Source organism: Palaemon carinicauda, chromosome 41 (genome assembly GCF_036898095.1).
Source record: "Palaemon carinicauda isolate YSFRI2023 chromosome 41, ASM3689809v2, whole genome shotgun sequence".
In the NCBI taxonomy this organism is placed as follows: domain Eukaryota; kingdom Metazoa; phylum Arthropoda; class Malacostraca; order Decapoda; family Palaemonidae; genus Palaemon; species Palaemon carinicauda.
The window spans coordinates 38996576-39008212 of NC_090765.1; positions in this window are offsets into that span (position 1 = coordinate 38996576).

An 11637-nucleotide genomic window follows, 5' to 3' on the forward strand; every position below is an offset into this window, starting at 1 on the left:
ATTGAACTGAATAGCCAAACTACGTTAATGGTTATCTACTCTTATGGGTTTATGTACTTTTTTTACCGTTAAGGGGAAAATACTTGTATTTGAAACAGTGTTGAACTTTGTTATTTATATTTTTTTTTTTTCAAATTCTGACATCTAATACTCGTACGAGTTCTGAAGTCCCATTATCTTTACTGTTCAAAGATTCAGTTTGAGAAAAAATCTCTTTAAATTGACATGCTAGGCTAAATTGGGACTATTTAGAAAGCCAGTTTCCATCATGGTTTAAAAAAAAAAACAGGCACAGCAGGTAGGTTTAGACGACCTCTCCCGAATTTAAGTTGCGTTAACGTAATAAAAGTTTGTTTAATATTAGTTTCAGAAAGTAGTTAGTTAGGAAAATAAAATCTAGACTATTCTAGCCTCGGGCTGGTTTTGAGTCATTTTATCCATGTTAAGTAAAAGACCAAAGATAACTACGAAGTATGCTCTTTATTTGCATTGCGAAAGGGAAAAAATCTGTGGTAATCTTTACTCTGTATTAAAATTCTAGATCAAATTGGCTGATTTTATAAATATTAATTAATTTAATGGTCGACAAAATTAATCAATATCGATATTGAAATATTTGTAAATGGTAGTCTATCTTACGACCTATCCTTTCATCCAGACAACCTTATAATACTCCAAGTCCGGCAGTTTCCTTATGGCTTATAGGACGAGCTGGATTTATGTTGGCCATTGCATAATTCTCAAAAGTCATAGGCTATATCTTTTAAACATTAACTCCGTTCCCGCTTTCTCTCTTAACTTCTTGCCGTCGAAATTCTTAAATAAATAGCGTAGCTACTGGGTGTTCCAATATTCTATTTTGCCGTTGAATGGTTTCCAAGGCTACAATGCCGTGTTATATATCCCGAATTCCAAAATAGTCGGATTGTCACCATTTGTGTTGACGTTATCTTCGTATTGAGTCTCTCTCTCTCTCTCTCTCTCTCTCTCTCTCTCTCTCTCTCTCTCTCTCTCTCTCTCAAAAATGACCACGGCAGTCGCACCTTTACCCAATTCTCACATAACAGATAACAATTAGTTTCTAATAGAATCTAGTCTTATCAATGTTGCCTACCCGTTCTCTCTAAATAAATTAAACGCTTGATGCTGTTTTAACTTTCGTGGGTCAACAGTTCGTCGATATTTCAACAGCATATCCTTTTAAATTTAGTTGTACATTTTTTATTGGACGTTAACATGTTATAGACTGAAAGAATAGGCTATACTACTAAATCGATCAAGAATTTTTGACTTATTCTCTCTCAATCTTTTCAGTACTTAGGTATTGCACAGAAAATATCAAACCGGTTTTTTTTCCCATCGAGCACACTCGAGTCATTAATTCATCTTGGGTAGACTGGGGCAAGAGTGAGCAAGAATGAGGTTCGAGTATTATAAACATAGAAATTTACAAACTGGTGGTCGGTGATATTTGATTATGGCGTTGATATTTGGCAGTCGTATTAGTTTGTGTTGACGGTCAACTTTTGAACTGGAGCACTGGCGACGGAGTGATGGGGAATTTTCGTCGTTAGTAGTACTCGAGTTTACGTTCAAATCTTTAGCTGTATAACTAACCCCTACACATTCAGATACGGCAACTTTCCTTTATTTGAAATGTACAACCTCGTGTGCCCTTAAAGTCCATGGGAAGTCGAAAAAGATGTGGCTTAGTACAACAAATTGCACATTTGTTATTGCATGAACACTTGTACTATTGAGAGAAATTAAACCACTTGAAAACTGCAATTTCCACTTTTAACCTATTCGGTAACACTTTTTTCATATTTTGATTTTTTTTTCGAACGCAGTGACTCCTACGGGAAAGAGGTAGGCCTACAGACAAAAGAAATAAATTATTTTTTTCCTAAGTGTTTGCTCTAAAGTTGAAACTATTTCGCAATCAATCTCAAAAATATAATACGGATTATAAAGTAGGGTAAACTCGAATTTTTCGCAGTAAAATTGTATAGTTAGTCTTTTGACATATTTCTTCATCTTTACATGCTAATATTTTGCACAGAAGTATACCAAATTCCAAGGCCATGCGAGATAGAGGAAAATTATGGATTCTCTCAAATTAGCCTAAATTAATTTGTGCTATTGCGTGAATGTTTTGTTACGACCTTTATGAACACAGTGAATAGATAGATTTATTTGAGGTTTTCTGACATCTTGGCATGTAAAAATAGATTTTACCCTCTTTAATTACCATAATCATATTCAAAATGGCTTTCTAATTTTCGAATATACTGATTGCTTATCAATAGGAACATATTTAGAATGAATTAATTTCAGGCATGGAATCATTAACAACTACAGTAACCTGGATTAAATTAAACCACTTAATATCGAGATGAATTTTTAAAATTGGTTGTAATAGATGTAAGGTAACCTATGACAAACATCAAGGAGTGGATAGAAATATAACAACAATAAAAACTGCTATCACTAAAGCTCAAAATACAATCACGAACTAAGTAAGATATGTTCGGTGTCTTCATCTATCAAAGTTAACTCAAGTGCTTAAAATTCGTCTATGCGTTTAACATGGACAGAATGGTCTCACGAAAGCCTTTGTATTTCCACCTGATGACTTTCAGTAAGGCATCAGGAGCATCGTGTAAGGAATTTTTTTTTTCTATTATAACTCAAACTATCATGTTTACTATGACTATTTCTTAACCAGATTTGAGTTTGCTAATAAAACACGAAAAGGGTGATATTTAGTCTTTAACATCAAAACTACTCAAACTTTATTTACTCTGGCATCTTCCCCTTGATGGTCTTTACCCGGAATTTTATCTCAGTAGTCATCAAGAGATGCAAAATTGAAGACCTGAATCATTGTTCAAAATATTCTCCCCCTTTTATGATTTCTTGTTCGTTTAAGAACGACCATGCATCATATGAGCAGTCCACTGGTTCATGCGCTGGCAGCTCGTAATGGAAAAATGATTTCCTGATAGGCGAGTTTGTCAGATAGGAATGGCACTGCACACTCGAAGAGGTCTCGTGGTTTCTATGCAATACAACTTTCATATGGTGTGTAATCTTGATTTGGTATCACATTCACAAAGTTTATGTATAAATGTTCCGAATGGGGAGCTTCATGTTGGCTCTGTGATGCATTAAACTGTATCGAACTGTAAGGCTTTATGCGATGACAGGAGACCTATTATGTCAGTATCCTCTACTGTCACATATGTTGCCTTGTTAACTGCCTTCTTCAGTATTAGATATGTATCTTTATGTATGCTTTGTTGAATATATACCTGCTACTTCAGAGTTTCTGACGGAAAGTCAATAAAGCCCGGTTTGTTTTGATGATTTTCTAAAATGAACTTTTATTTCCAAACATAAAGATCTCCAAATTTAATGACTTTGGAATTTGCTAGATGAACATTACGGACATTAATTACGTCACTAACCAACTAACACGTTTTTGGTCGCACATTTAGTACCCATTAAAGACAACAACAGGATTGCAGTTTTACTACTTGAGAGTATCATGCCATGATGCAATATCTAAATTTGTTTCTCTTGTGATTCAGTTGATGCGTTAGAGCAAGGATCAGTCATTAAAACAGCAGTATGCATCAGGAATGGGCTTAGTTTGACTTAAAGGGCTTTTTATCATAACATGGCACTTCTAGGAAGTCCAATACGTCTAAACAGCGATACTGGGTATACTGAAAGCTTATACTTCATGATTTCACTTGAGTTGACGTCAGCATTATTGGCTACCACAAGTGACTGCTGAAACTGATTGAGGATCAATTTCACTTCAACTTCACCTGTTGCTAGATTTTCACTTACGGTCTTCACTTGTGCTGCTTTCTGAATAAGTAATTGTTACATTTTGGCCTTTCATCATTTTGATTATATTGTTCCCAACTACTTTGGCAAGGTGAAAAGTTGACTGGTGCAGATAATCCGGAAATTGTTGTATAGATGCTCATCTGTGGAAGGACACTGTTGTTCTAGGAACTAGAAAATGTTTGAAGTGTCATCCTTGAACTCTTATCCTTCGAAATTTAGTCAATTCGTTATTTCTTGTAGTGCTTGTCTTCTGAACACAATCTCATCACTTATCTGGGCAGAGATTGGTGTGGCCTGTAACCGTCTAGTTCGTTTTGTCACATTTATACCTCTACCATTTGTTAAGCCTCCTAATGTCTATAAGGATTCCATAAGATCCTTGATCCAACGCATCAATTGGATGACAGGAGAAACAAATTTAAATATTGCATCTTAGTATGATACTCTTGTTAAGAAAAACTAGAATCCTATTGTTGTCTTTAAATGGATACTAAAAGTGTAACTCAACCAAAACGTGTACGTGACGTAATTAATATCGGGAATGTTCATCTAGCACTTTCTAAAGTCTTTAAATTTTTAGGTCTTTAACTTAGGAATTAAAATGTCCATTTTAGAAAATCACCAGAACAAACTGGGTTTTGATTTACTGTCTGAAACTCTGAAGTATGCACAGAGATGTCTTACAGTTACAACCGTTTAATGTATCACAAACCCAACATGAAACTCCCCATTCGGAACATTTATGCATACTCTTTGTGAATGTGATACCAAATAGAGATTAAATACCATAGGCAAGGGTTGTATTGAAAAGAAACCACAAGGCCTCATCAAGTGTGCAGTGTCATTCCTATTGACAAACCCACCTACAAAGAAATCATAAAAAATTAAGAATATTTTGAACAGTCATTTAGGTATTCAGTCCTACCCTAGATATTGCATCTCTTGGTGAACTGTGATAGATAGAATTCCAGTTAAATGCCACCAAGGAGAAGTCATCAGTGTAGATAAAGTCAGAGGTTGAGAAGTTTTGATGTTAACGACGTGCACCTTACTTTAGTGATACAACTAAATATCACTAATTTAGTGTTTTATTAGCAAACTCAAATCTGGTTAAGAAATAGACATATCAATCATGATAGTTCGGGGTTAAAATAGAAAAAGTAAAAAGTTAAATCCTTGCATGATGCTCCCCTGATGTTTTACTGAAAGTCATCAGATGTAAATGCAAAGGCTTTCGTGAGATCCTACTGCTTATGTTAAATGCACGTACTATACTGTAGATTTTAGTGAGGAGTATCAAGCAAGCACTGAAGTTAACTTTAATAGATGAAGACACCGAACATATCTTAACTTAGTTCGTGAATGTATTTTGAGCCTTAGTGATAGTAGTTTTTATTTTAGTTATATTTATATCAGCTCCTTGCTGTTTGTCATAGGTTATCTTGTATACGTTACAACATATTTTAAAGATTTCATCTAAATATTAAGTGGTTTAAATTAATCCAGATTATTGTAGTAAAGAATTTCATGCCTGAAATTAATTCGTTCGAACTATGTAGCCATGAGAAGAGTGTGTGAAGTTGACACACACACACACACACATATATATATATATATATATATATATATATATATATATATATATATATATATATATATATATATATATATATATATGATAAATTTTGCACATTTAAACGTGTTTTTCTCATTTCAAATAAGCTATATATCTAGTACATTAAAGTCTGGATTCTCTTAACGACCTCGGGATCAGAGCCCCAGGCGAAATCACTCTAAGATTATAGTATCTGACCGGCCGGGTTTCGAACCCTGGTCCAAGAGACTTGTATGACAGTGACCTTACCACTTAGCCACGAAGGAAGATAAGAGTCAACGACAAATCGTCTGTACATATACCTGTCGAATTCAGGTGTTTTGTACTTAGAATTGAAATCAACCCATCTTCACCATCGTAGCTAATTGGTAGGTTTGTAATTTGCCATTCGATTAATGATAAATTTTGCACATTTAAGCGTGTTTTTCATATTTCAAATAAGCCATATATTTGATACACTAAAGACTGGATGCTCTTAACGACCTCGGTCGGTCAGGTACTATAGTCTTTGATTGATTTCTCCTGGGGTTCTGATCCCGAGGTTGTTAATATAATCTAAACTTTAATGTAATAGATATATGGCTTATTTGATATATCTATCTATCTATCTATCTATCTATCTATCTATCTATATATATATATATATATATATATATATTATATATATATATATATATATATAATATATATATATATATTATCGATATTTATCATTTTAATCTTTTACATAATTTAACTATGTATTTGGTAATATTGTCATGTAACAGTTAACAAGTCGTGCACGTGTTTAAGGGTATGGCTAAGGTTATGTCTGATCATTTTTTGGTGGAAGGAAAATTAGTTGTAGCAAAAGAGTGGGGGAATGGAGTAGGTGGGTGTAAAAGGGAGCTAGTGAGGGTTGAAGAGCTTATAAAGCAGGGAGTAAAAAGTAAATATCAAGAAAAGTTGAAAATGGCATATGACGAAGTGAAAGTAAGAGAAACTGGTAATTTATAGGAGTGGAAGTTAGTAAAAAAAAAATTGTTGGGATTGCAAGTGATGTGTGTGGCAAGAAGTTTTTTGGAGGCAGCATGAGGAAGGGCAGTGAATGGTGGAATGAAGGAGTGAAGGTAAAAGTGGAAGAGAAAGAGAGGGCTTTTGAAGAATGGCTGCAGAGTAATAGTATAGAGAAGTATAAAGATATAGAGAGAAAAATGTGGAAGTAAAGCCCATGGTAAGTGAGGCAAAGAGGACAGCTGACCTGAGGTGGGGTCAGGGATTGGGTCATTCATATGAAGAGAATAAGAAGTAGTTTTGGAAAGAAGTGAAGAGAGTAAAGAAGGCTGGTTCAAGAATTGAAGAGACAGTGAAAGATGGAAATGGAAGGTTGTTAAAAGGAGAGGAGGTAAGGAAAAGGTGGGCTGAGTATTTTGAAAGTTTACTGAATGTTGAGGATAATAGGGAGGCAGATATAATTGCTGTTGCAGGTGTTGAGGTGCCGGTGATGGGAGATGAGAATGAGAGAGAGATTACAAGAGAGGAAGTGAGGAGAGCACTAGATGAAACAAGAGTAGGAAAAGCATATGGTATGGATGGTGTGAGAGTAGAGATGTTGAAGGAAGGGGGTGTGACTGTACTTGAATGGTTGGTGAGATTGTTTAATGTGTTTTGTGTTGTCAATGGTACCATTAGATTGGGTTTGTGCATGTATTGTACCACTATACAAGGGTAAGGGAGATGTGCAAGAGTGTTGTAATTCAAGGGGTAATAGTTTGTTGAGTGAAGTTAGGAAAGTGTATGGTAGAGTACTGATTAATAGGATTAAGGATAAAACAGAGAATGCAATCTTAGAAGTACAGAGTGGTTTTATAAGAGGTAGGGGTTGTATGAATCAGATTTTTACAGTTAGGCAGATATGCGAGAAATATTTAGCAAAAGGTAAGGATGTGTATGTTGCGTTTATGGATCTTGAGAAGGCGTATGATAAAGTTGATAGGGAAGCAATGTGGAATGTGATGAGGTTATATGGTGTTGGTGGAAGGTTGTTGCATGCAGTGAAGTGAAAAGTTTCTACAAAGGTAGTAAAGCATGTGTTAGGATAGGAAATGAAGTGAGCGATTGGTTTCCAGTGAGAGTGGGACTGAGACTGGGATGTGTGATGTCACCGTGGTTGTTTAATTTTATGTTGGAGTGGTGAGAGAGGTGAATGCTCGAGTGCTTGGACGAGGATTAAAACTGGTAGACGAAAATGACCCTGAATGGGAGGTGTTGTTTGCGGATGATAATGTACTGGTTGCAGACGCGGAAGAGAAGCTTGGCCGATTAGTGACAGAATTTGGAAGTTTGTGTTGCTTGTTGCTTGTTTTGGGTTTAAATCAAACCCTCCACTGAAGTCGAGTGAACTACTTCTCGGGCGGGTCCATATTAATCATCTAACGAAACATTTTCATTATAACTTATACAATTCTTTTATTGTAGCATCTTCCAATTCATATGATCTTGTGAAAAGTAATGTCTTTAGTTTCTTCTTAAATTCAATTGCTCCCTTTAGGTCCTTCATTTCAGTTGGCAATTTATTATAAGGTCTAGGCGCACAGTAGCTAAAAGCCCTTTCACCAAATTTACTATTTGTTCTTGGTTCAGATAGCCTATGTTTGTCACTCATGTGTCTTATGTTAACATTTGTTTCTAGTTCTAGTTTGTTCAGGCATTCTTTTAGATATTTTGGTTCAGTATCTTAAACATTAGTAAGAGTAGCTTGTATTCAATTCTGGCGTTTACCGGCAGCCAGTGTAAGGGGTAACTCTTTCCCTATTGTGCAGTCCTTTTATTAATCTAGCGGCTCTGTTTTGTACTCTCTGTGAGAGAAGGAAGTTGGGAGTTGATGTGGGTAAGAGTAAGGTTATGAGATGTACGAGAAGGGAAGGTGGTGCGAGGTTGAATGTCATGTTGAATGGAGAATTACTTGAGGAGGTGGATCAGTTTAAATACTTGGGGTCTGTTGTTGCAGCAAATGGTGGAGTGGAAGCAGATGTACATCAGAGAGTGAATGAAGGATGCAAAGTGTTGGGGGCAGTTAAGGGAGCAGTAAAAAATAGAGGGTTGGGCATGAATGTAAAGAGAGTTCTATATGAGAAAGTGATTGTACCAACTGTGATGTATGGATCGGAGTTGTGGGGAATGAAAGTGACGGAGAGACAGAAATTGAATGTGTTTGAGATAAAAAAGGTGATGAATGCAAGAGTTGATGGGAGAAGTACAAGAGGAAGGCCAAGGTTTGGGTGGATGGATGGAGTGAAGGAAGCTCTGTGTGATAGGAGGATAGATGTGAGAGAGGCAAGAGAGCGTGCTAGAAGTAGGAATGAATGGTGAGCGATTGTGACGCAGTTCTGGTAGGCCCTGCTGCTTCCTCCGGTGCCTTGGATGACGGCGGAGATAGCAGCAGTAGGGGATTCAGCATTATGAAGCTTCATCGGTGGTGGATAATGTGGGAAGGTGGGCTGTGCCACCCTAGCAGTACCAGCCGAACTCGGTTGAGTCCCTTGTCAGGCTGGGAGGAACGTAGAGAGGAGACGTCCCCTTATTTGTTTCATTTGTTTGATGTCGGTTACCCCCGAAAATTGGGGGAAGTGCCTTGGTATATGTATGTATGTATTTGTTCTCTAGGGAAAGGCGTTTTTAGGGCTGAATTAGATCCTAAGGATGCAGCTTTTTTTTCTCAAACATCGAGAAGAGATGATATTAAGTAAAGCCGAACAGGTTCTAAGATGACTTAAAATTTCAATGGAAGTAATTTTGCCTACATTTTCGTGCGAGCAGCCTGAAGACAGGGTTATATGCAAGTTTGACATTCGTAAGTACTGTCTAGTAAGGAAAGTATCGCTAAAAATGTTATATTCTCTCAAAGTAATTAGTATGTGAAAAATTCAAGTCTGGTGAACTGGGGAATTTATATGATTATTTCCAATTAAGTAATTTTAGTCAATATTATTATGTGTGATTATTCATAAATAAGGAATCTATTTTCATCTACTTAATTATGAGGGGCCTATAAATTATCATTTGCCTTTGTACCATACTGTGAAATGAGATTTCTAACTTTTGCTTGCGGAATTATTGTAAGTTTGACAATTCATTATTTTCGTTAAGTCTTACGGGAATTTCTTCATGTTTCAACAAGCAAGCGAACCTTATTTAGCTATTCAATTGAACATGAAACATTTGGGTACATTTTTGATTCTGGAGGTTCAGATATATAAATCATAATAGTTAAAAATATCTCCTACAGAATGCATGTTTAGCTTTTTTATGTTGTAGGATTTGTTCTAAAATTTCATCTAAATGTGAAAATTATCCACAGATTGCATCCTGAAAGCTGTCATTAGCCATAATATGGGATCTACACAAAAATCACTAAATGTGTTTCTTATGACAAGATAGAAGGAAGGACCGTGTTACAGGAGTTTGGTAAGGACCAGTTGCCACGAATAGGTAATAAAACGTGCATTTTCGTAATTTTTGCCACTGGTAACATAACACAGGTTTTTGCTCCATTAGAGTTTTAAAATAATCTTGTGTGTAAAGATTAAAAGAGAATCTGATGCCTTCAATAACCTATGCATTTAGGACTCTGTGTCTCCATCATGTACGAGTTCTCATTGTTCTATCATTTGCTCAGTTAGATAATTGCTGTTATAGATTCTTATTTTTGTGTTTATTGTGATCTATCTCTCTCTCTCTCTCTCTCTCTCTCTCTCTCTCTCTCTCTCATATTCGTTCTTCCCATTATTGTTATACCTTGTGTATTTATCTCTCAAACCTCCTTCATATATGCATTCTCAATATCCTATGATTTTTTCCTGTTTAATTATCCCTGTTACACCTTGCTTACTCTCTCGTTCTTCCCCATTATTGTTATACCTTCCATTACTTGTGCATTTATTATCTCTCCTACCTCCTTCATCTATGCATTTTCAATATCCTATGATTTTTTCCTGTTTAATTATCCCTGTTACACCTTGCTTAGTCTCTTTCATATTCGTTCTTCCCCATTATTGTTATACCTTCCATTACTTGTGCATTTATTATCTCTCCTACCTCCTTCATCTATGCATTTTCAATATCCTATGATTTTTTCCTGTTTAATTATCCCTGTTACACCTTGCTTACTCTCTCGTTCTTCCCCATTATTGTTATACCTTCCATTACTTGTGCATTTATTATCTCTCCTACCTCCTTCATCTATGCATTCTCAATATCCTATAATTTTTTCCTGTTTAATTATCCCTGTTACACCTTGCTTACTCTCTCGTTCTTCCCCATTATTGTTATACCTTCCATTACTTGTGCATTTATTCTCTCTCCTAGCTCCTTCATCTATGCATTTTCAATATCCTATGATTTTTTCCTGTTTAATTATCCCTGTTACACCTTGCTTACTCTCTCGTTCTTCCCCATTATTGTTATACCTTCCATTACTTGTGCATTTATTATCTCTCCTACCTCCTTCATCTATGCATTCTCAATATCCTATAATTTTTTCCTGTTTAATTATCCCTGTTACACCTTGCTTACTCTCTCGTTCTTCCCCATTATTGTTATACCTTCCATTACTTGTGCATTTATTCTCTCTCCTAGCTCCTTCATCTATGCATTTTCAATATCCTATGATTTTTTCCTGTTTAATTATCCCTGTTACACCTTGCTTAGTCTCTCTTTCATATTCGTTCTTCCCCATTATTGTTATACCTTCCATTACTTGTGCATTTATTATCTCTCCTACCTCCTTCATCTATGCATTCTCAATATCCTATAATTTTTTCCTGTTTAATTATCCCTGTTACACCTTGCTTACTCTCTCGTTCTTCCCCATTATTGTTATACCTTCCATTACTTGTGCATTTATTATCTCTCCTACCTCCTTCATATATGGATTCTCAATATCCTATGATTTTTTCCTGTTTAATTATCCCTGTTACACCTTGCTTACTCTCTCGTTCTTCCCCATTATTGTTATACCTTCCATTACTTGTGCATTTATTATCTCTCCTACCTCCTTCATATATGGATTCTCAATATCCTATGATTTTTTCCTGTTTAATTATCCCTGTTACACCTTGCTTACTCTCTCGTTCTTCCCCATTATTGTTATACCTTCCATTACTTGTGCATTTATTATCTCT